Source organism: Branchiostoma belcheri, unplaced genomic scaffold (genome assembly GCF_001625305.1).
Source record: "Branchiostoma belcheri isolate BF01 breed outbred unplaced genomic scaffold, Haploidv18h27 scaffold352, whole genome shotgun sequence".
Classification (NCBI taxonomy): Eukaryota; Metazoa; Chordata; class Leptocardii; order Amphioxiformes; family Branchiostomatidae; genus Branchiostoma; species Branchiostoma belcheri.
Window position 1 is genome coordinate 245 of NW_017803968.1, and position 26,118 is coordinate 26,362.

Genomic DNA, 26,118 nt, shown 5'->3' on the forward strand with positions numbered 1-26,118 from the left:
CACCCCATCAGGCTGATTATCAAATCGGCGGGAATATAGCAATGCATCATGGGTAATTTGAAGACAGTGTGACTAAGAAAATGCGTCCTGTGCCCTAGCATTAAACCCAATTGACCTGAAATTTGGTATGGGCGTGACTTGGACATCTACCTAAAGGACGTTGTTAACGTTTATACCATTAACAACGTGAAATGACTTATTTTTGGACTTTTCAGCTAGTTTCCGACCATAAATGGTTAATTTAAGAGTCATTGCAGCACGAGAAACATTTTCAATGTGAATCTTAGTAGGCAAGTAGGGCTGGAGAAGGGAGTCCCATTCTAACGTCAGGACTGTATCATTACTTTTCATTGTATGTAAAGTCATAGAAAGGTGCGCTCATGACAGAATAATACCAAGGTTTCCTGGCCGTGAAGTACAAGCGCTGGGGGACGTCGAAGATGTTAACCACTGCACACGGTACAAAGCTGGTGGGTAACTGGCAAGCACGACCGTGAGGTGAGGTTAAGAAGAAGCCAGATTATCTTAACCAATACAACAAGCTCCTGGGCGCTGTGGGCACATCTGATCAGATGGTGACATACCTGAGCTTTCGAAGGCGCACCTTGAAGTGATGGAAGATGGCATTTTTCCATCTGTTCAGCCTGTGCGTGGAAACATATTTTCACAATTCATGTAACGTTGCCGCTGAATTTCTACCATTAGGCCACACAAATTTAATTTGTTGTTTCGTTCTGTTTATTCGCCCTGTCCATATTTTTCTGATTTGCAAAAAAAAAATTCGTTTTAATTCAACTGCAAAATGTTCAATGAAAGACTTATTTTGACCCGAGCAGTTGAAGAAAGTCCTTTTCTTCCTAATTGTTAAAGTTGTTTTCAATATAACAATGCCTGTTTGTATTTCGCCTGTCGCTTCATATTTTTTCTGAAAAAATCCGAGAAACAATGAATTAAATTGGTGTGGCCTTACCATGATTACCTGGTGCTTAATAGTATTAGAATCATTTTAAGTATACCACCTAATAAAACCGTTTGTCTGGAAAGAGAGAAGGGAAGGTAAATACATGTAGAATGCGCAGCAGTAAGTGGAAGTGTCTTCGGGCGGATGTTAATGAATGTGTTGTGATCTTGTCTTATACAGGATGTAAAATCAAGTCCCTTAGTGTCCTGGCAAGGCAACACACACAGGCTCTAAGCACCCTGTTTAACTACCAAGCGAACACACACAGGCACTCAGCACCCTGTTTAACTACCAAGCGAACACACACAGGCACTCAGCACCCTGTTTAACTACCAAGCGAACACACAGGCACTCAGTATCTATCCAAGCAAGGCACTAGAAAACAGGTGTGAGAAGAAGTCATACAAGATTTGAAGACTTCCAGTACCCCACACGACTGAGACAGCCAGACAAGATGGGAACAAGATCCAGCAGCTGTCCAAGGAAATGGACTTGTGGAACACCATCGCACAAGCACGAGTCATGACTTTTGTTTGATATTCACAATCTATGTTTTGGCAATGTACCGGGTACTTGAGCAGGCCTCAAAATTAACCTTTCTTCCTATTGTCCCCAAAATAAATTTCAATCGTCCTGAAGTGAGGATGAACTGTCCCAGCCTGTTTTTTTTTAAGTATTGGACTTAAACTTGAGGTCAACTTTTTTTTTTGCTTATGTTATTTTTATGTTATATTCTTTGTTATGGTATTAAGTAGAATAGGTAACTGGTAGGCTAGGTAAGTGGGTGAACGAGAATTAAGGTAAGAATAGTAATAAAAGTTCTGACTAACATCTGTTAATTCTCAAAACACAGTGACATGGCAGAAGTTGACAGGTCAGGCAAAGGCCACCAGACGACTAACAGTTGCTAGTTTAGCAATATAGTTATGATTCATAGTACACTTGCCCGGAAGAAGCACATTTGTAACCTGTCAATTGGTCATAAGGAGATAGTTCAAAACAAGAAATTTCTGATAAGGGCAAAATCAGACAGTGATTGCGTGTTGCCCTCTCTACTTGAAAATGGAAATGTCATGTCAGACATCAAGGTTAAGGCCGATTTTCTTCACACTTACTAGTACATTGCGTCTGAAACAGAATCGAATAGAAACAATATTTACTCATTTACAGCATTGAATTATTACCTTTGGATAAAAAAAGAGAAAGTAAATATTCTTATCAGCATAGATTTTCATTGTGCTTAATCCTATTTTATCATTTCTTGTCAGATCTGTCAGAGAACCAGGAACTGTGTGGCTTCTGAACCAACCACGAATACACCGGACCAACACCATCACCCATACCACGGCCGTATCCTGACTACGACCGACTACCAACATTCCACTACCTGCCGTACAACAAGACACCGATTGAGGGACGCCTTCCTGATGATTTTCAACCACGAGCCCAGCTGAAGTCTGCTGTCAATAACAAGACAGTAACTATTGATGATGCTCAGTCTATCCATGAGTTTTCACAGAAATATATTGTGTCAGTAGAGCATGTCAAGGAATACATAGAGCACATTAGGCTCATTCATACAATGAAGGTCAGGGGAAATGCTTTGGCAGAGGATAAGCTCAAAGAGTGCGAAGAGAAGAAGTATGACGAGTATGATTGGGAGACTTTGGACAAAGAAGGGTTGTTGGGAGGTCTCCGTGTAGCTGAGCTAGAAAAGTACTTGTCAAGACACGATCTTCCCTTACAAGGGAAAACGCAACAGAAGTTGACCTGGTCCGTGCCCACATTGGTAAAACTGTGTGTTCCAGGTTTTTGGTGAGTGATGACTTGTCAGATGAAAGTGAGAATGAAGATGTGTCTTCTTCAGATAGTGAGATGTCAGATGAAGATGAAGTTATGATAGAAGTAGTGATAAACATCAATAGTGACAGTGATACTAGTGCAGATGGGGGACAAGATGAGGTGTGAGCAGGAACAGGTGAAAATGTGACTATATCCCGCTTTTAAAGGAGGAGGTAGGAAAAGGCTGTGAAGCCAGATAGCATTCTGTGGTGACAGGAAAGTTTTTAGCTAGTACGATTTATAGACAGGACGTCCAAAAGTGGCGGTGTATGTTGAGGGGGGTGGGTAGCAGTGCGTTACTTCTAGGAGCAGGGTGCTTTAGTTTTTAACTAGATAAGCATTTTAAGTATTTAAAACTGCTGGTTTTAAAGCAATATTACAACAACATAAGATGTTTGATATAAACAACACTTGTACAAATAAAACTGTTTGATTAACAATATTCAAGTTGTTATCAGCCTAATAAATCAAATCAAATCAAATCAAGTTGGTAATCTTTTCTGCTTGTTAAATTCCAATGGGCTCAATGGATTAACAATTACTTGGTAGCTTTGCATGTCAATAAATGCTGTCCCATTCCCCGGTAAAAAGGAAAAAAAAACAGGTGATCATGGCCAGGCCAGGGCATCGGAGCATGATTGGAAGTTAGAGCACAATGGGATTCGATAGGGAAATGGTCACTCTCTCCTACTCCTCTGGCATTTCTGCATCTATCATTTTTTCCTAACCTATCTGTGTACAATATTTGTTTCATTATTTCATTATGGTCCTGGTTTTGTGTCCAAGTGGCACGAGTTGAAGTAAAAAGACTGTTCTGTTTAACAGTAATTGAAGTGACTGTACAGGTTTTGTATGTACCAATATGGTCCTGGTTTTACCATCCACGGGATGTATGATGGGAGGCCCATCCCCTTCGCCATGGCCCTGATGACAACAAAGACGGTTGGCGCATACCGTCAGGTCCTACAACACGTGAAGGAAAAAGGTCCGGCAGCAAACGGGACATCGGCTGTGGGGATCGTTTCCGATGTCGAGCTGGCCCTTATCACCGCTCACAAGACGGAGTTTCCAGACGCCACCGTCTCTGGATGTTATTTCCACTTCTGCCAGAGTGTGGAGACGCATCCAAAACCTTGGCCTGGCTGGGTCGTACATACAGGCGAGACACACTTGTTAACAGATGCCTGAGCAAAGTGATGTCAAAGACGCTGAACGCAATGCTATTCAGCAACTTCAAAATATCTGCACCTGTTTTTGGTAACATAAATAAGGAGGTTGAGAGCGTCACTGGCCCTTTGGTCTCCACTGAAAGGCCCTGGCTAGGGGCTTCACTGGACAGTACTGGACAGACAGTACAGGCGAAATGTAAAAATGGTAAAATGCCTTGCGTCAGAAGAAACCAGTCAATAAATGTTATTGTATCTGACAGCAGTTTCTGCTGAGGTAGGGTAAATGGTGATATCTGCCTGAGAAAAGGCAACCGCTACTATCACCAGGTTCAGGGGCAGTTATACTGTTGAAAGTTTCCCTGGGTTGACTTTGCGGTCTATCTTGTCAACAACCAAGACCTCTTCATCGAGGGAATATATGTCAATATATATTGCTTGAGAAAGATAAACACCCACTTAAGCCAGTAAGCATTAATGAGAATGCGTCAACAATAAATCGTGCAACAAAGAAGAGCAAAGAACAATTGGAAGACCCCAACACTGCATATGCCATATTCCACGTTGGGTCAATCGACCTTGACAATAGCAAGCAAGACACCTACTCCGTAAAAGACTGTCTTGAAAATTCAAACATTAAAAAAAACAACTGAGAATAACCTGGAAAAAAGTACACAGAGGGGCAATTTGAGATATTTCAAGATGGATAGGAAACATATGGTCACATTTAATTTGAAAGAGCCCTGCCTTCACGACAAAACAAATGCCAGGGCACCAGTGGCATCCTGCAAAATCAAGGAAGGCCATTTTCAGCTCACCCGTAAATCAGCAGCAGATATATAATAGGGCTGTAGAGAAGGGGTATAAAGTGGTTGAAGTCTATCATCTGAGCTACATGATATAAACATGCTGCTGACCTCCCACATGACCCGAAACCCAGAGACGGGCCAGGAGGAACTGCTGCTTCATCCAAACCTGGCTGAAGTAAAAAAAAAACTGAGCGATGTCAAACGGTCATGTTGCTCAGGCTCAGCGTTCCAAAACACGATCCGTGGTTGGGATCATATATCTTTGAACATTTTGGCCTATTCATTCCATTTATTATGAACCTTGTATGTTGACACCCTATAAGGATAGCTTTCGTCAGACCTTTGTATCATGTGTTCTGCTAATTAAAAACTGTCACGGATGGGGAATTCAGTAGCTTAAGAACGCAAGGTGACATCCGACCCCTCCATCTTTGGCATATTATACACGGTGCCAGAGACAGTGTGCCAAGGATGAGCAAGACAGCTTTGAAGAAGATGATGCAGATTGATGGTAAGTTTTGGCTTTCATCTCTTGATGCAATAACCTGCTGGACCTGATAGCATCAGCAATGTGTTACCGAACGGGCACCCTAGCTCCTTTTGGCGACTCTTGATCACCTCTTGATCAACAGTCACTGCGATTAACATAAGGCGAGTCACTACCAATAACAAGATGGAGAGGACATTGCGGAGCGCGGACCATGATGCGTTGGACCGACTGGTGTGTTACAACGTCAGCAGCCTCTTCACCAAGCTGACTGGCATCCACCCAGACGGCAGCAAAACCACAGCAGCTGGCCTGATGCAGTTGTGGGTGCTGAGGGCCAGTGATGACAACACGTTCAGCACCTGCCTGAGATGAAGTGGACCAAGGAGGCTCGCTACAGACTCCTGGAGGTAAGAGTGCTGTTCCTGGTGAACGCTGTACACCGCACCGGCAGCGACGGCATGTATATGTGCTGCACGGGAGCGAAAATGTGCACAAAACGAGATGATTAAGGAAGGAAGGAATAGAATAGTGACTGACTCTTCCTTCCATAAGGTCCTGTTTGCCTGCCTGAAAGGTAGGGCCTCAGAGACACAACAGCACTGCACTGGCTCCAGCGTTTGCTGGAAGGGACATCACGCAGTCCACTAGTTACTCTAGCATGGAACAGCGCGCGGAGTATACGTGTAAAAAAAGTGCCGTGTCCCCTTAGAGGACCACAAAAAAAGTCTTCCCCTGGCAGCTGTGCAAGTGCGCACGGTGATCTGTAGGTCGAAGTGTACCGCCATCAACATGGCTGGCTTATTTTGCACTGGCAATGCGTAACAGGCCAGGAAAGTGGCTAGATGTCAAAGTGGTTAGATCAGGCGATTTATGGTGGGTCTCGGACCAATACATGTACAACTGAAGAATGATGGAAGCTATTGTCCATCAATGGGTAATCACATGCTTTAATAATAATAACCACGGCTTGGGGATTTAAAATAGCCCTTCCCAATAAGACTTCCTTGGCCTTGTGCTCGTGGTTTTTTAAAACAACACAACAGGCATTGCAGTGGCATTTGCATTGACATATTTTATAATTCTTCTTTTTCCATTTTCTAGCTGAATTCTGTACTAGGTATCACCTTTCAACGTTTGAGGGAGGTAGGCGGTTCTTGGAACCAACTGAACACATGCGTTTTGACTGTGAGTGGTTTCCAACCAAGGAGCAAGCAGTCTATGGACAAGCAGTGACGGACATCACAATAATTTTACCAAAAGAAGAAGGAGCCAAACAGAAAAGGCATAAAGTATGTACATCTAAAATCTAAAAACATTTACGATACCTCTTTTTTATCGACAGAAATTTTATTAAATACTTATCTCACGTGTTGATTCCATATGGATTTACTTGGTTTATTTCAATACTAGTATTCACATATGTAGATTTCCGTAACTATATCATTTGATGTTTCTTTTAAGGACTTTGCATGCAAGTCAGAGGACGCTTGTGCATGCAAAGTCCTTAATTCATTAAGTAGAAAAACCTTTGCTGAAGACTTAATTAGAATACGATGATATAATTTCTTATATAAGTATATAATGTATGTTTTGCAGACAGAGCAGGTAATCAAGTACACACAAGCATTGTTTTCAAAAGAGGAAAACTCAGCAAGAGCTGTGGCCGTTGCTGTATGCATGCCAAACCTGTACCTATTCAGCACAAACCACAGCAAGACACCAATCCAGAACATACTTCCACGCAACAAACTACTGCGCCAGTTGAACAGTGTGTATGTGCAATCCTACCGCACAGGAAGCCAAAGATTCCCGACAGATGGAAACAACACTTCAATAACAGATGTCAGAAGCTGTATCCTTGTGCGATACAGCGAATTGTCATAACGGCAAGTTGAAGCACTTGCGACCATCATTGGTCCTTGGCCCAAAAAGTCACGAAAAAAATAATGAAGAGGAAAACCCTTGCAGCATATATCAAGCTCAGAGCTGTCAACTTCGTCAGACTGAGGAAGAAGGTGTGGTGACTTCAACAACACCCACCAGTTCACCCGTACACACAAGTCGTTTTGCCAAACATGCGGTCAGATTTTGTCGTCAAACCATTACGAATCATGCAGTACTATACCGAAGACTGTATGGTTTGAACAGTAATGAAACCCGGGATGTCGAAGGCACGCCGGATTCCTTGATTCAGACCCACGCCAACATGACGTCTCACAGCGCTCCAGCTAACTCGTCCATTAAAAACAACTTCGATTCGTGTGATAATACAGTGGACAACAGTGTAAACGAGAAAGACCCATGTGGTTCTTGTGACGTATCTGTCTTAACGGACAGTATCAACAAACTGGAAAACTGCCTGGTTAACTCAATATGGGAGGATAAGCGTACAGGTTGGGGCCAAATGCTAGGACGCGGGCCTAAACCGAGTGGCGTATTTCTTGTATAACGGCTTCCTGGACGGAACTTCGCACGTTTCGCACCTCTGTCACCGCAGAAACTGCGTAGCTGAAGCACACCATTTCTTGTGAATGTATTTAACCACAGCAATCATGGCGTATTATAATCATAATAGCTAACTTAACCATGTCGTTTGTAGGAGCTTGCACGAGATATCGAGGGTGTCAGCATTCCGGCAGTTCTCCTGGGCGACGCAGCTTATCCTCAATTGTCGTGGTTAATGAAACCGTATCCAGACAATGGACGGCTCGACCGCGATAAGTTCCACTTTAACTACCGACTCAGCAGGGCAAGGATAACGGTCGAATGCGCATTTGGTCGACTCAAAGGGAGGTGGAGATTCCTGGGGAAAGGTCTGGACGTGGTCCTGGACAACGTGCCCAGCATTGTGGGAGCCTGCTGCGTCCTACACAAAGTGTGCTCACTCTAATATTTTGTGGGAAATCACATCTAGGATAGAGAAGTTTTCTTGACATATCATATCACGCAATGCGAGTAGTGGAATCTTGACTTATGGTGACTCTTTCGGAACCTTCTTTCTTCAACGTACCTTGATGTTACATAACAGGTCAGCTGGCTATGTAATGTGGCAGAGGCTGCTGGAAAGTTGCCGATGACGGCCCGTTTGAGAGTGGCGACTGCCGATTAAGGACGACGAAGAATACGAAAGCAGAGAGGAGGATACAGAGGATGAAGCTATTGTAGTAGACAGGTCAGTTAGCACGCTGATGCATCTGAAGGGCAGTCCAGAAGAGGTAGAGTTGGACAAGAAACACAATCGCCTTTAGGGCTATCTAGCAGTAGAATCTACTGCCTACACAACGTCGTGTGGTCGAGTCGTGAAGTACGCAGCAACGTCCCGTCACCCCCGCTCAAAGCGCCTGCAAGACTATCGGTGCGAGGGAATTGAAACGCACAAAGCAACCAAACGTGTTTCCTCAGTTGTACGAATTGTGTTTCATGACTGTCTATTTCGGCCTAATTCAGCACTTCATTTTAGTTGACAAGCACAACGTGCCGTACATTAACTGGTATGGCAAAGCGGTACTGGAAGAGGAGACAAAGCTGTGGACAGCTGAACTCTCCATCTCCAATTCTGCAGTGTGTTCTTTCATCAACGAATATCAACCTTGTGAAAATGTGGCTTTGTTGCTTTCAATGTGTTTGTTGTCTCAATAACTACTCTTCTTTATTTGAAAATTGTGTAGTGCAAAGGCGGTTCAAACATCTACAATTTCTCCCAATTTCCCAAAACTTACAGACCAACAAAAAACTAGTCTTCTCTTAACTTCCCTAAACCCACAAATTTAGAAAAATAGGACCTAACGTAGTCTTCCATGATTTAAAAAGAATATATGTTCACTTTGCCTAAAGCCAGAACTCTACGCTTGAAAAAGTCTTTTCTACATTGTGCAGTAAGACGCTACAATGACAGTGATAATGGCTGATATTTGAAAACCCATGTCTGCTATTTCCTGTTGCAGATTGAATGGTGTTTGTACATATTTTGTATATAGTGTGTTTCTGGCGAAAATTTATGGTGAGTTTCTTCCTTGAGTTGGAACAAGTTCGAACTCTATAACTGTCTATTACAGCTGTATTTTTCGTTGCATGACACAGGTTCCCAATGTATACCAGTATAGGTATTTATATCTTTAACATATTGCGCCTGATTATTCCCAAATTTAAGCCGACCGTCCTTTTTACCACGCATGAATCCCCACACTGATACATCGTACATGTATGTGACCGTATTAGACCAGGCTATATTGGCGAAGGAGGCCATCTTAAGATTAAGTTTAGCATACTATTCTGTCTAGTCATGCTTTTAACTTTTTTCTTTAAAACCAAATAGTTTTTACATGTACCGGAACCAATACCTGGAAGGACAGAGGACAACGGTACACAGAAACACTGGCACCTTTCACCGCAGCACCTCGTACTGGCTCGCCCACAGCTACCTGGGGAACTTTGCAGAGTGCTACGGTGACAAGATGCCAGACAAGGAAACGATCAACCCAACCTCCCATTCTCCATGACAAAGGACACCGTCTATGAGAAGTACAGGAGCAGTCTGGCCGAACAGATGTGCCAACCAATACAGAGAAGTACCTTCCTGACGATGTGGAGAGAGTACATCCTACAATTTACACTGCACGATTACATCTATTGTGTACAGGAAGGAGCGGCAGGTGTATTTAGGAAAAGCCCGTGCCTCTTTTGACGACCCTACTGCGGCCCTGTCCATCATTATTGATGGCATGGACCGAAACAAAACGGCCATCCCCCACTTTGCGCAGAAAACAAAGGTAATGCCGGTATTACTCTTTTAAATCGTAGAGGCTCCAAGCAGTTATAAATATCATGAAGTGGATAATTGATATCCTTGCAGTAAAGAAAACAAGCTCTTAGAATATGAACTACATTTTCTTTGGCCAAGGAAACTAACTACACAAGATATCATTAACATCTTACAACAAAATAAACACATATCTCACATATCTATTACAGATGGGTACAACAAAGATAGAACCATCAAAGTCGGACTTGAACAACCCAAACACATCAAAGTCGGACTTGAATGAACCAAACACATCACTTGATGAACACAAACAAATGATACTGCCACTACATCTTCCAAACAGCCTTAGTGAGAATCAACAAAACAGCCTAAGATAGAATCAACAATATTGTCAAAAATGAGTGATGTGATGATGTCATTCAGCATCAGGGAAAACAGTACCAGTCAAAATGTCACTTAGCAACAAGTATTGCACACAGCAACAATGCACAACACATTCCTACCCTATAACACGCTGCGTCGCCAAGGTGTTTTTAACACCACACTTGTTCTTTTCATGTCTGAGCTAGTCACAAACACCATTTACATCCAATGACCGTATCTAAGCTGCACACCCCCCCCCCCACTGAGCCTGAAGCTCAGTCCCCGAAGTCTGGGTTTCCGAGAGGCTGGACAGCTGTAAGAATAGACCTAACCCTGAGTAAGCTTGATGTTCTGCCGCAAGCCAGTCAATTAACTTAAAAAATAAGTTACTATTAGCTTTGTCCCCAATATTGACTTACAACGTAGTGTATGTAGATAAAGATTGGGAGAAGGGATAAATGTTCCAAATTTGCAAGCTGTGCTTGCTTTGTGACAGAAAATGATGTTTCTAACGATCATAGTAAGGTCTCATATGTCCGACTGTTGGTGTTCTAGATGGGATGGTGTCCGATGGTCGTCCCAGCTAACCCATGTTGTTTGATGTTCACTTCAGGAGTTGCTGTAGAGGAAACAAAGATTTGTACTGTAAGTCAGATAATTATGAAATTGGTCTTTTATTCTAATCGGTGCCGACCAGAATTTAAAAAAATGGTCAGATTCTCCAAAGCACATTAGCGGACATTTTAGTCAGCTAAGGAAATTCCAGTGGAGACAGTTGGAGCCTTGTCACTTGTACAATAACCTGCTACAGAATATTATAGACATCTTATTTTTGGCTGAAATATATCACAACATAAATAACAAATATAAGAAATATGTGTCAGGCTTTATGATCATTTAGACCAAGTCGTCCGAAAATATTGTCCAGCACACAGTTCTCGCCCGCGGACACGTAAACAAGATAATCCATCACAGATGTCAGTGTTACCCTACCAATCCTCGTTCCAGATCACAGTTCCTGTTCCAGATGACAACGCAATTACGACCAGCGAAGCCAGAGCATAGAGACGACTGAGTGTATTCTTTGTTCTCTCAAACCAGCTGCGCAGTACGCATGCGTACATCGGATCAAACCATTATCCTAAAGGGGGTTATTTCTACATGGCAACACACGCCCCCCCTGGCTGAGATGTCGTCCCGACATTTGACTATAACTATTGAACTGTTGTAAATAACACATAGAACTGTTAAACTGGGAACTCGATACTATAAGGTAACTCATTTCCTCCAGCTACAGGCATCCTGAAATGTTAAACTTAGGGAATAACAATGTAACTAAGAGTATAAATAGTAATAAACATTAGCATCTACCCTACATCGTGTTAGTCCTTTCCTTTTATCTCTTATTTGGCACTTATAACATCTTGAATTAACTTGAGATAACTCCTTATTGTTACTACTTAACTCCTAAATCTATAAACCCAGCAAGTTTATCTCTCCTTCGACTCTCATTACTTTTTGTCACTTAGAGGTCATGATGACCTTTCTTACTGCACAGCTGTTTCTTTGCTCTAGAAGTCATCTCGACCTCACACAGTTGATTACTGCTTGACGTATTCCTCGTACTCATATCATGCATTTACAACTGTCCCTTTCTAGCTAACTTCAGACTTCACGGCTAACTATGATTAGCTCCAACAATTCACTGATTGTTCTAGACTAGAGTCCATATAGCTTGAATTCATCAGTCTCAATTCACTGATTGTTCTAGACCAGAGTCCATATAGCTTGAATTCATCAGTCTCTTGGTTATAGATACATGCGAACCACCGGAATGAGGTGCCTGCAATGGGGACAGCTATGAAACAATTGTCCGGGCTGCCACATCCCCATGTTCCCCGTGTACTGGGGCCATGCCCCTACTGTGTTTACGGCCGGAACTCTTACATAAGCAGGGTCTCCCCCTACATTATCATATGTTAAAGTCTGTGGGGGTCTCCTGTTTCGTCTCGGCCTGTCTAGTTCTGGTACCTCCTCCCCATCTTGGGATCCATTGAACTGCTGATCATGTTCAACTTCAACTCCACTTAGTGCAGATTCTTCTTTCTCGCTGTCACTATCGCTGTCTTGAGCCTCCTGACTGGCTCTCAGGTTCAGCCTCTTCATCTTCTTCTACTCTGCTGGGCACAGCTTCTGACTGGTTCTCAGGTTCAGCCTCTTCATCTTCTTCTACTCTGCTGGGCACCGCTTCTTCTTTCTCACTACCTCTCCCCTCCTCCTCTTGAGGTGTTCTCCTTCTACTCTGTTTGGGAACTGGGACCTCTAGGGGCAGTCCCTCGCATGGGAGTAACATATTTCTATGCAACACTCGTGATCTTCCCTCTTGGCACTCTGGGCGTACCTCATACACGGGGATATTTTTCCCCTTTTGCTTCACAACGATGTGGATTTTGTCCTCCCAGTGGGAACGCAACTTGCCCGGTCCTCCTCGGTCTGTCATATTTCTAACAAGGACCCGGTCACCACTGGACAGACTGAGACCGTGCACCTTTCTGTCGTACTGTTTCTTCCCTTTTGCACTTGTTTTCCTGGCCTGCTGACTCGCAATCCTGTAGGCCTCCTGCATGCCCCTTTTCCATCTCTTGACATACTCAGGATATGATTGAACCTCATGCTCCTTGTCTTCAATCCCAAACATAAGGTCCACTGGCAGTCGGGGGTGATGTCCATACAACAGGAAGTGGGGAGAGTAACCGGTGCTCTCATGTCGGGTGCAGTTGTACGCATGAACCACCTTGTTAAGAGACGCCTTCCAATCTGTCTTCTGGGATTCTGGGAGAGCACGTAACATCGCTAGCAAAGTCCGATTAAACCTCTCCACTTGACCGTTTCCCTGGGGGTGATAGGGAGTTGTTCTCGAGGGCGACACTCCACTCAGCTGATGTAGGCGTTGAAACAACCTGTTTTCAAACTCCGCTCCTTGATCATGGTGAATCTTGAGAGGATACCCAAATCTAGGAATGAAGTCATTGAAGAGCTTCTCTGCTGCTGTTCTCCCTGCCTTATTCCTGGTGGCATATGCTTGAGCAAACCGTGTGAAATGGTCCACAACCACCAGAATGTACTCGTAGCCACCTTTGCTCCTTTCAAGGTGGACATAGTCAATAGACACCAGTTGTAGCGGCTCAGTGGTGATGATGTTAGTAAGTGGAGCTTTGTCTGGAATGTTTGGCTTCCGGCGCTTAATGCACTGACACTTGGAGGTGCAGTATTCAACTATGTCTCTCTGCATCTTTGGCCAGTAGAACCGTTGTCTTGCCAGGCTGACAACCCTGTCTGCTCCCAGATGGCCCATTTTGTCATGTAGTTCTTGGTATACAATGTTTCTATAGTCCTTTGGAAGCACTATTTGCAGAACTGGACCAGCTCTCCGGCGGAGAATGCCCTCATCATCGATCTGAAGCCTTTTCCACTCCCGCATGTACTCTCTTGTACCGAATGAGTTGTCTTGCCTCTCTCGGGTAGTGGGATTCCTCCCTTCTTCTTTCAGTTCAATTACCTTTCTAATGGCTGAGTCTCGACGTTGCGCTTCACCGATCTCCTTCTTGCTCAATGGTCCCATACTTGCACTCTTATCTTCAGGTGGTAGACTGTCAATGTTCGTAGTGATAGCACTTATCCATGTGGCATCTCCTTGATCAACCGCCTGCATGGCCTGGGTGGTGGCACTCAGTACATCACCACTCACTTCTTCTGTGCAGGTAGCCATAAACCGCTCAGCATCTCCTGGACTTGGACGTGGTACTCTTGACAGCACATCTGCGTCTGCATTGGCTTTCCCAGGTCGGTACTTGATGCTGAAGTTATAGTCCGCCAACTCTGCCACCCATCGGTGACCTGTCGCATTCAACTTGGCCGTACTCAGAACGTAGGTGAGGGGGTTATTGTCGGTATACACTTCGAACGATGGTGCGTAGTACAGATAGTCCCGGAACTTTTCAGTGACAGCCCACTTCAAGGCGAGAAACTCGAGCTTCCCTGAATGGAGGTGGTAGTTCTTCTCCGCCTGAGTCAGGGTCCTCGATCCATAGGCTATTACCCGCAGCTTCCCTTCACTTTGCTGGTACAATACAGCACCGAGACCCTGAGCTGATGCATCAGTGTGCAGTACAAAGGGTCGCTCGAAATCTGGGTATGCCATCACTGGTGGGCTAGTCAGCTGTTCCGTGAGTTGGCAGAGTATTCTCTGGTGTTCTTCTGTCCACTTGATTGGTTGTTTTGGGGCATGATTTGACAGCAAATCATACAGGGGCTTGGCAATCTGACTGAAGTTCTTAATGTATGTCCGGTAGTACCCAAGGAATCCCAGCAGCTTCCGCACATCCCCTACTGTGGTAGGTGTTTTCTCCTTCAGCGCATTGACAGCTGCCGTGTCCTCGGGGTCCATGGTGTAGCCCTCAGCAGTTACTAATTTCCCCACGTATCTCACTTGCCGCCTGAACATGATGCACTTCTTTGGTTTAAGCTTGCACCCGTGCTCCTGAAGGCGACGTAAGACCCTCCTGTTCCGCTCAACATGGGATTCAAACGTGTCACTATGGACCATGGTATCGTCCATATAGGGTTCACAGATCACGTGGCTCAGGCCTTCTAATACCTCTTCCATGTGTCTCTGATATGCTGGAGGTCCGTTCTTAAGACCGAAGGGAATTCGAACCCATTCGTACAAGCCGTATGGAGTAACGAACGCTGTGAACTCCCGACTTTCCTCATCCATGTAGCCTTGATGGTAGGCCTTACCCTGATCCAGGACGGAAAACCAGGTGCTTCCTTTCAGGCGGTTCAAGATGTCTTGGATCCTCGGTAGTGGTTGCCTGTCTGACATTGTCTTCTCGTTCAAGGCGCGGTAGTCAATGCAGAGCCTCATGCTCCCATCCTTCTTTCGGACGCACACCATCGGAGAGGAGTAGGGTGACTTTGATTTGGTAATCCACCCCTGGTTGATGAGGTCCTCAATATACTCCCTCACTTCTTTATACAGAGGTGCTGGGATGGAGACGTAATTCTTTTGCACTGGCTCTGTGTCTGTCAAGTTGAGTTTCAGCTTGAGACCTTCAATACTGCCGATATCAGACTCATCTCGAGAAAATGCACCTGATTCCTCCCGGAGCATCTGTTTCACAATCTTCCTCTGCTCCTCGCTCAAGTGTGACAGGTCAACTGGAGGGTCCCACAACTCATCTTCTGCCTGAACAGTGTTTACTTGAGCTTGCTGTGGTGTTTGCTGTGGTTCTTCGCTCACTGGTCTCCTGTCCTCAGTTGTTGGGTGTTGAGATCCCTCAGGCACTCTCCTCAGCTCAACCGGTACTGCTGATCGTATTGGTTCTGCTCGACCCAACACTGTCTTTGCCGGCAGATAGACATCATATTGGTTGGGATTGGTTACAGGCACCTTGATCATCCCCGTTGAGTTAACTGGGATGAGTGCCGGTCCCACTTCCAGGCCCGTGGGCCAATCACCGGCTTCATCTGGTTCAAACAGCATGATCTGTTTCTCCTCCACTGAGCCGCGAGGAATCCTGCACCTAACTTGAACTGTTGCCCCTCGTGGTAGCCGAACTCTCTTCCTGCCGACCCGCACTCCTGCCGGGTTCGGGACGCTGAACTCTTCTATCAGGTTAACCAGGGCCGCCGCCCTCTGTGGCCGAACCGGCAGCGCCCTCGACAGCAGGGCAGAGTCACTCCCACAACGCTTTTGGATTTCTTCGATGACGTTGTATCCAATTATCGGATGGTCCTGACTAGGGCTGTTGGTTGTCAGAAATGGCACAGAGATAGCTGGTGAGTCATCTTCGCTTAGTTTAAAACTGACCTCTACCCATCCACTGTATGGGATCTCTGTACCATTTGCCGCCTGTAAGTTGAGGCTTGCTGTGTCCTCAAGTATCTCTATTACTGGTCTGACCTTGATCTCTGGTAGATTCTTCTCTCTCCACGTATCTGTCATGATACTCACTTGTGCACCGGTGTCCCATAATGCCAGGACTGGCTGGTCATCCATCTTACACGACACCAGGCACCGATTCCCGACTAACTTTGTTATTTTAGTTCTTTGTTTTGGTGTTAGATGTGACGCAGTCATGGCGTTGACGTGAACCGATTGCTGTTGATTGTTGTTTGCTGTTGCTGTTTGTTGTTGTTGTTTGTTGTTAGTTGTTGTTACCGAGGGCTGTTGATTGTTATTATTTGGTGTTGTTTGTTGTTGTCGTTTCTGGGACGGTTGTGAGCTGCCTAGGACGACCCCTCGTCCCCTTGGGGTGCCCCTGAAGCGTTTCCCTGGTTCTTGTTTCGGCACCACCGAGCGATGTGGTTGTTTCCCCCACACCTGAAACAATGACGGCACAGCTCCATCCCCTGTTGTGTACATTGGTTGCACCGCGGGCTTGTTACAGTGACCTTGTTGACGTGAGCTTGTTGAGGTGAGCTTGTTGATGCGAGCTTTTCGTCCCGTTCTTTCTGGTCCACGATGGCTCGGCTCAACTTCTCCAACAGTAGGATGTCGCTACTGTTGGAGTTGGCTACCAGGTGCGGCTTCATCTCCATCCTAATGTTATTGTCCCTCAGGCCTGTTTGTACGGAGCGGAGGAACATCGCCTGGACCAATTTGGCGTCATATAGTCCATCTTCTTCCTTTGATGCTTCTACCACCTTGTCTCTCAGCCCCATCATCCTTGTGACAAAGCCTTGTGAAGACTCCCCTTCTTCTTGGCATCCGATGCTTAACTTACGGTACAGGTCGGTAGCAGTTTCCTCTAATCCATGGGCTCTTATCACCTGTTCGACCAATGTGAGGTTCAACTGTTCTTTCCCTTCCAGGTAAGTCCGAAGAGGTGACCCGGCTGGTATCGCCCTGATTACTGCATCTACCACCTCCTCCTCTGTATATCCCTGCCTCAAACCACTCTTGATTTGATATGTGAGGGACTGAAATCTCAGCTGCCCCACCTGTCCTGTTATCTTGAACTCCTTCTTGTGGTTGGACCCTGCTTGTTGGTTGCCCTTGCTGCTATCCACCTTCCACCTTGACTTCTTCTCCGATTGCCAGAGTGCTCTTCTTACAGTGTGGCTTCCTTCTCCAGCAGATTCACCCTCCAAAGTGGCCAGTCTCTCTCCCAAGCGCTCTATCCCAGTGAAACAACCGTTTACTACTCGTGCCAGGTTCGTGGTGGCATCAACTAGGTTTTTCATCGTCACCTCCGGCGTCTGAGGACCTGATGTTTTATCGTCACTACTACTGTTCTGTGCGCCTTTTCCTCCTTCCGCCATACTTCTCTTGTAGTGCTCAAATATCCCTCTAAAACTACCGTAATCTTGATTCAGCGCACCGACTTTCAACCTCTCTTTCGTAGCAACAATACTGCAGTCGCCCTCCCCCTTACAACCGCGGCGCCATCTTGTTAACCCTTGAACTTTGTTTTGTTTACGATGATTTGACCTCTCTGACCTTTTGTCCCGTGACCACTTTTGGCGCGAACTTTTCTCTCTCACTCCGGCGGCAGTGGCAGTTTCTTCGTCGCAATCGCTTCATCCGCTCCGTTACTCCAGGAAATAGGATCTCGGTAGAACCTCCAAATGTTACCCTACCAATCCTCGTTCCAGATCACAGTTCCTGTTCCAGATGACAACGCAATTACGACCAGCGAAGCCAGAGCATAGAGACGACTGAGTGTATTCTTTGTTCTCTCAAACCAACTGCGCAGTACGCATGCGTACATCGGATCAAACCATTATCCTAAAGGGGGTTATTTCTACATGGCAACATCAGCCGCGGTCGGCCTTACAAATACTAAACCTTGGCTAGTTTTGTCAGAACTGTTAGAAAAGGGGCTCATTGTCGATCACCACAGTACAGAATGTTTCCTAAAATTATGAACTACACACCAGGCAAACAGGTTTGGACAAACCAAGGACATTATACACAGAGTATAATGTCCTTGGACAAACTGACATAGTGGCGAGGCGAATTCCACCAACGGCCGGCAGAATAAATCGTCTTTCCTCTACAGGAACTTGTCCACATCTACATTTGAGTAACCACCACGTCTTTAAGATTCAGTCTCGGTAAGTTGAAAAACAATGAAGAGACAATTTGGAACACAAAACAGCCAGACATTGCAGCACCCACCTCACACCACCGCCCTTCCTCTCCAACTGAAGCTAGGTCGGTGTGCGACGGGATGTTCCGTATTCATCCGCTCTGGACTAGTATGTATAACAACGGGGCTAATAAACATAAAATAAAAACAAACATGGTTATAGTATCTTGTTACTGAGAAGATTTAGCACAATCGGGGAATTACGTCAAATGTTAAAAAAAGAACACGTATAACCAGATGCTGCGAACTTATCACGTACTACTTTCTGGCGGCACATGTGTACATCCTGTCTGAGGAGGATGTGCGGTGGCGTGGTCAAGCGAGGCTCACTTGGGGTTTGTCTGTACATGTTTTCAAGTATCAGGCGCGAGTGAGACAAGCGAACTACTACGCTGTTACATTCCAAATCATGATTTCAAAGTGTGACTCATGCCATGAATGACAGTTGTTAAAAACAAAATTACTGGCCTGGATTTCCAATACAAACTATGATATTCCAACGATATTTGATACGTCATGACCAACTTATTAATAGTCAGTGCTAATAAATTGAATGGATGTTGATCTGTTTTAAGTGCCATGTGTTACTATTGGATGCTAAAATGTCTTTTGTAATTGTTGTCTTTAGGGAGTAATTGGCGACCAAGCCACATGTAAAAACATCAGGGGTGCGAGGAGGTTCCGGCAGGACGACGTAGACGATCTCGAGAAGCTGACGTGGGCTAAGGAATGTCCGGGTGAGTTGTTTAGTAGATAACAGTTTTATAAGGTTACAAGTCTTTATTTATTACTCCCCAAATTTCTAGAAAAAATTTAATACTTTCATTGCCATCATATCATTGTTTGCCTATGCAATGTCACCTGAAATAGAAGTGCTTACCAAGGAATGCTTTTAACAGGGATTTTTTTACATCACGGAATTTAACGTGTTTGTTTTAAGACTATGGAACAAGATGTAGTGATGGATAGGTCACTCACGGATAGAGGGTATGCATTTACATGTCAATGTTTTCATTTTGCTTTCTTCTTTGTAGGCAAGAAGTTGAATCAGATGGACGAGTTCCTCCACCATGCCTGTGAAGGTCATCTAAGTCCCACCGAGGTCGTTGAAGAGAGGACAGAAAAACTCGTTCCACTGGATAAAGCCCAGCACCCAGCAACTTCCAGGAGTGCCCGCCAGAACCAGCAGCTGTTCGTGGTCGCAGAAGACAAGATTCACCACCTGCTGGCCACGCTCCACGCGCTCCACGAGTGTATGTGTTTTTGTGTATTGTATGTGTGTATTGTATGTGTGTATTGTATGTGTGTGTGTGTGTGTGTGTGTGTGTGTGTGTGTGTGTGTGTGTGTGTGTGTGTGTGTGTGTGTGTGTGTGTGTGTGTGTGTGTGTGTGTGTGTGTGTGTGTTTGTGTGAGAGAGAGAGGGGGCTCAGCTCATTACATACTTGCTCAAGAAGCAACACATAAGCAAAATATACATTCAATACAGATCCTTTGTCTGTAACTTGCAGAATGGCATGTGGATACTTTGGGAGTGGCATTCTCCCAAACCAGTATTGGAGAGTGTAGCGATATTAAAGTCAAGCCAGGAAACACCCCTCTCTTACTACATGTATTAGACTAGTCCAAGTGGTCTCAAGTAACTGGTGACCCTACCACGCTCTCTTTCTGCCGGGACCCCAGATTGAGCAGACGCCTCTTTGTACCTCAGAGTTACTAACCCTCCTGAATAAAGACCATCCAAAGGTATCGACCCGCCTCGTTCCAAGTTCAAGATCAAGAACATAACAGAGAGCAAACTCCCGACACCCTCCGGAGATGTAAGTAACAACCCCTAACCAGTACATATACACGTAATACAAATGATTTCAATACATTAAAGGACTGTGCATAAATCAGCCAGTCAAATGAATGATCTTTTTGTCCTGTGCCCTTATCTATTGTAAGCAAGTGAATTCAAATATAGTACTAGTACTTATTTGATACAAAAGAAATTGTGTGAAATACACTGTACAGTACTGTTTCCTGCTTTATTACCTACCAAGAGGTCATATTTTCAGAGCTGTGGGTTTGTGCATTTCTTTTTAGTGAGGTCAGCATAACTAGAGAAGTATTGGTAGTATTGAAGGGTGCCTGAGGACTTTGAGTCTTTTAAAAATAAAAGTTGCATTTGGGTATTGACTTTGAATTTTTGTCAGAGGGTGCGTTATTGTAAGACGATAATTTATGCAAAATTCTATGACGTCAACCATAGTTATGAAACCACGCCCAGTTTTAAAAAAATCGAGTTTCCAGGCTAAAGCCGCGGTAGAAATCAACGATACTTTGGAAGTGTAATAATAGTAGTAATATTAATAAACACACGTTTGGGTTTTCTCATGTTCTTAAATGTTGATTTTTTATGAATTTTTTTTCGATACCTTTGATTACATCCGACGCTACCAAGCCTCGCCGCTTCAAACAGCGTCGCCATGTTTCGGCCAAACGAGCTTAGAGGGTTATCTTCACAAAAAGGCCCCTTTTCCCCGGTATTCATTAGTAGTTTTACCTAAAACTCGTTTTAAAAACCATCTATAAATTGTAGTGGTGATGAACTCAGGAGGGTGATGGCGGATGACACTCACCCTTGCCAGCAGTTCCTTGAGCCGGGTAGACGGACAACCTACCAACTACGCCGTCAGACTTCCAGCTACAAGATACCACTTAGCCGTACTGAGAGACATAGACAATCATTTATCCCCAGATCACTCAACATCCTGCAGCAGTGAGGGACACTATAGACTTTTTAAAATCTGAAGGACACTATAGACTTTTATAAAAAATTTTATTGCCTCCTTGTATTTGTATTCTTAACTTGTTCCACTCAATTATTGTCTATATTTTAATGTGTTATCGATATTTTATACAATACGTCATTATCGGATATTTCTTTTAACACTAAATCTTTTTAACGCTAAAATGTTACAATTGTTATTATTAATATGGAATTACATGTGACTTGCAACACAATTCAGGCTGTTTCAGCCTGCAATGTTGTTTTGATGAATAAAGTTTCAGTTTCAGTATTTGTCCTTCATGGACTGTAAAAGTGTCGAAATCGCTGTTTTTCGCCCGCATTCCACGGGCCCCGATCGCTTCCGGTTTAACTGGGGTCGTTGACGTTTCCATTTGCGTCCTGACCCGATTTGCCAGTGAAAAAAGGTAGTTCCATTTTCCAGTGGGGGTACACGGCGGTCAATTTCTAGGGTAAAGTTTCCAATTCTACGGAGGGGTATCAGGTTACCGGGGTTCCACGCGCGGCTTCCGTGGAGCCAGTTTTAACCGTAAACATTTTTTAAGCTATAATTAAAAGTTTCACAGGGACTCTCTTGTCCAAATGTGATGAAATCAGCACTGCATATACCTCAAATGTTGTTTTTTTTTACAGTGATTAAATGTGTGTGAAATCACTCTCAACGCGTCGAATGCCTATTCTAGAACAATCGACGTCAAGAACCAAACAATTGATTTAAACCGACCCCAAATCTCCCAGAAAATCCCACATTCTTGCATTTTAGAGACCAGTATAACAAAATTAAGATTTGAGTCGGACAGTTTTCCTTATTTCAAAGTTAAAGTGTTCCTAAGGATGACAAATTCGCCAAAAATGCCCTTTTTTTAACTTCCAAGACCGATAATTCCAGAATGCCGCCATCTTTAAAAAATTCGTCCGACACAGATCGAGATTTTTGTCTTGCCAACAATTTAAAATGTTTCTGAGGTAAATTGAATTTGTTTTTGTTGCAGTTTAAATATCATGTTTACACGCATGTCAGGTCGTGTGAGTAAGTGTAGGGGGTAACCTATATCCCCGTAAACAACAATTACGCTCTTCAAGGTCACACACGATGGCGGCAGTAGCTTCGTTACATGTTACATATCCACTATAAAACTGGGCATAGATATACTGTCCCGAAATCGGTTTATATCTGTGAAAAGGTAGATTTTTCACTGTTAGGCGGTACCCATGAAAAACGGGCTTGAAGCCGCGGGTTTTACTGTACATGACCGCGGGTGATCCCGGATCGAACGAACGTTCGGTTCGATTGACGTCAAATCGAACATGATTCGATTCGAATGACGTCATATCGAACATGATTCGGTTCGATTAAAAGGTTGGAATATTTGGGCCCAAATTTGACCATCGTGGTATATTGGAACAGCCAGTGACAGACCTGGCCCCGTGACGTCATTCGCGCCAACCGCCTCATTCTGCTTTCATAATGGCGGAGCCCGAGCGGCAGGCAGTGGGGAATGGACAAAGAAAGAGACGAAGAACAGCAAACGTTTTTCAGCGATGGGTAAGCGCTCAGCCGAAACCAGGGGGGAAGGACAGGGTTCGAGAAACATGCCCTTCGAGCCACCGGTCGCTTATGAGGTCAGAACTTACGACAAAGGCACGGTTATTTATGGTGACGCCTGGCAAGACCCAAAGGTCGCGGTGGACGTTTTACGGCAAAGGTAATACTCACTTGTCCTTGGTATGTTTTTTTTTTCTCGTGCTTTGCTTGGCCATACCTCGATTTTTAGTCATCATCTCACATTATTAAAAGTCTACACTACGTTGCTGTTGGTATTTTGTTGAGAATTTCTATTGAATATAGCGACTATCTCTATTCTCAGGGGATTCAATAAGAGCTTGGTTTGAGAGTTTAGAATCTGAGGTGGACGAGCCATCAACGTCAGCATGCAGGCCTCTGTCAGATGACGAGCCATGCAGGCCTCTGTCCGAGGATGAGCCATCAACATCAGCATGCGGGTCTCTGCCCGTTTACCAGATGGAAAGATCCACAAGAACCTGGAAGACCATGGCAACACCCATGTTCATCGCATATGGTGAATCTGTGGGATACTTGATTGAACAGGTGGGTAGCAAGTGATTTTGAAGGTTGTGTATGTCACCAGCTGTGTCTGCCCCATGACTTTCATTTCACACATGAAGTAATTAACCTTACAAATAGTTGCATATGTTAGTCATTGCATGCCTAGAATTTGATTTCAGTTTTTAGTTGTACAGATAAAATTCAACAGTGGCAGATTGGGGAAATGATACTGAGGTAGACCAATCCATTGTAGGTCTATGAGTGTAGCTGCAAAAATACTGTAACAGTGGAAACAATGAATAAACCAAGGGATCATGTCCTAGAACCATTTTTGTGATTGTTTTTTTTTTTAACTAACAAGAATTGTTTTCCCTCCCCATTGGGTAAATGCAAAAAGAAACGGTTCAACAAAGGGATGCAACGCTATTTTGGTACCTTGGAAAACAGAACGAGTTGGCTTGGGGGCAACATGAGGGCTGTCTTCATGTGCACTGGCTGCAAAGGTGGGGGTGTCACGTTTGATGCCTCCACATATTTGCGAGAAGAGACAGATTGCTGGGCATTCTTTGGCCCTGTCTTTCATTTTGAACGGGAACACGTACGAGAAATATAACCAGGCTCTACACCTCGGTCTTGGTATCCTCATCTTTTCCTTCAACACATATTACAACATCCTCAGCAAGGCCTATCCACACGTCCACAACATCCTAGATGTACAGATGAAGAGAGCCCGGGCCAATATGAAGGAGATGGACCCAACTAAAGTAGGTAGCTGGAAGAGAGCTGTGACATCCGGTGATGGTGTCTATCACACGCGTGGGCACCACAGTAAGAACATGTCGGTGCTTCTCGTGGACTACTGTGAAAATGCGCTTCTTGCAGCAGTCCATCTCTGCATGAGGGGTAAAGACGTCACCACAGCAGACAGCGTACCCCTGTTTCCAGGAACCTCAAAGTCAGCCGAAGGATTCGAGCTTATATGGGAAGAACTGAAACACGAAGGCATGGAAGTAGAAGTCCATTGGCAGGACGCCGACAGTACACGCGAGAAATCCTTTAAAAAGTTCTTCTCGGAGTCCAAGGTCATGTACTGTGGTGGCCACGTGGGCAGGGCCCACGGAAAGCAGTTGGAGAAGCTGGCATCCATGAAAACGTTCTCTAAGGGCTACAAACAGAGACATAGTACGTACGAACTGGACAAGCTGAAATGTTTTTGCATCAATAAATACCAATCTGCAACCTGCGGTTGACATGATCAAGCAAGCAAAGATCAATCATTTCGCAGCTCTGGTGCAAAGTGGAACAGATGCTGCACTATATGCAAAGATGATGCGAGCCCTTGGACAACATCATGCAAGGAACATTCACAAGTGGAAAGGTGGCAGCTATAACTTCCACGGAAAGAAGAGGTGCACATGCAAGAAGTGTGACCCACTAGATGTGCAGTGTACCGGTGAGATGTACAAAACGTCCCGTCCTCTCTCACCTGCACCATGCACAGTATGGCGTACAAAATAGAATGTGAAGAGCGAGCGGCAAAAGCAGAGGATGTGATCCATCCAGAAATGGGTCGAGGCCACTCGAACTATCCACAGGCCAGCAACAATGTCCTGATCAGGTTTGTGTGTTTGCCTCTTTTATATTTACCTAACACAGTAAGCCTTTTTAATGTGATAGTCTGCATTCACTGAAACTAATTCATGTTTTCGATCCATTGCTTAGTGATATGCATTATCAATTATCACTAGTGAGACCATTTTGCTCCAGAGTGCACACCATATGGTGATATGCATGTAATTGTGTTGTCAGTGCCCAGTTGTCAGTCACATTTATTGCAGTGATTCACATCAGGTGTGTGAGCATGGTGTGGTGCATTCCACCCTATCAGACCACTATGCTGTTTTGTGTCAGAAAATCAAGACGGCCTAGTTCCGTACCAAAATACATCACCTCTCGAAAGTTCTCCAAATTTAATGAGAACAGTTTTCTGACTAATCTTCAAACACTGAATTGGGACACACTCAGAGAGTTACGCGGCGATGTTTAATTGGACGTCACGCCTTGCCTTGCCTCTCAAGAAGAACCCTGAGGGACTATCATCTGTACCTCAGGTATGAGATAAAGATATTATTCTTTGTAAATGTGTAGCTCCAAAATAGACCTATCTAATATGCTTTTCTGTAATATGCTATCTTGCAAATATTTAACACTTCCTCAAATTCCATATAGACTCCGCCAGTGCAAACTATTTAACCTTTTCATATTTAAAATGTTTTCACAGGCTCGTAGTCAAGACCTGTCACCTGGTGACATTTTGCCAGGTGTGACAGGTGCAGAGTCTGAAGGAACGACTTTCAGCTGTAGTGAAGTCACACCTCCGTGAGAACTTCATGGAGTTCTCTGCCCTACCAGCCACTAACACCACACGCCGCTGGGTGCCTGCAGTGCAGTACACCCCAGTAGAGCTGCTGGACAGGGTGTGAGGCGGATGTCTCTTTACATGCACCAGGCACGGCGGGAAAATACTGTACGGGTCTTCATAAATCATACATTGTTTCATTGGAATATCTCAAGGGGGGGGGGGGGCAGGAATTACTGCAGTTTGCACTGATTTTGTTGCAGTCAAATTGTTTAACCGATTTGGAAACAATGTTCTTCATTGAACTAGCTAGGCCATTTTGTTGATGGCATGTCAATGCTGAGGAGATAC

General features: G+C 44.5%; 1 pseudogene; it reads left to right on the plus strand.

The window, feature by feature from the left end:
- Positions 1 to 18,848: 18,848 nt before the first annotated feature.
- LOC109475909 lies at positions 18,849 to 25,891 on the plus strand (annotated as a pseudogene).
- Positions 25,892 to 26,118: the final 227 nt, after the last annotated feature.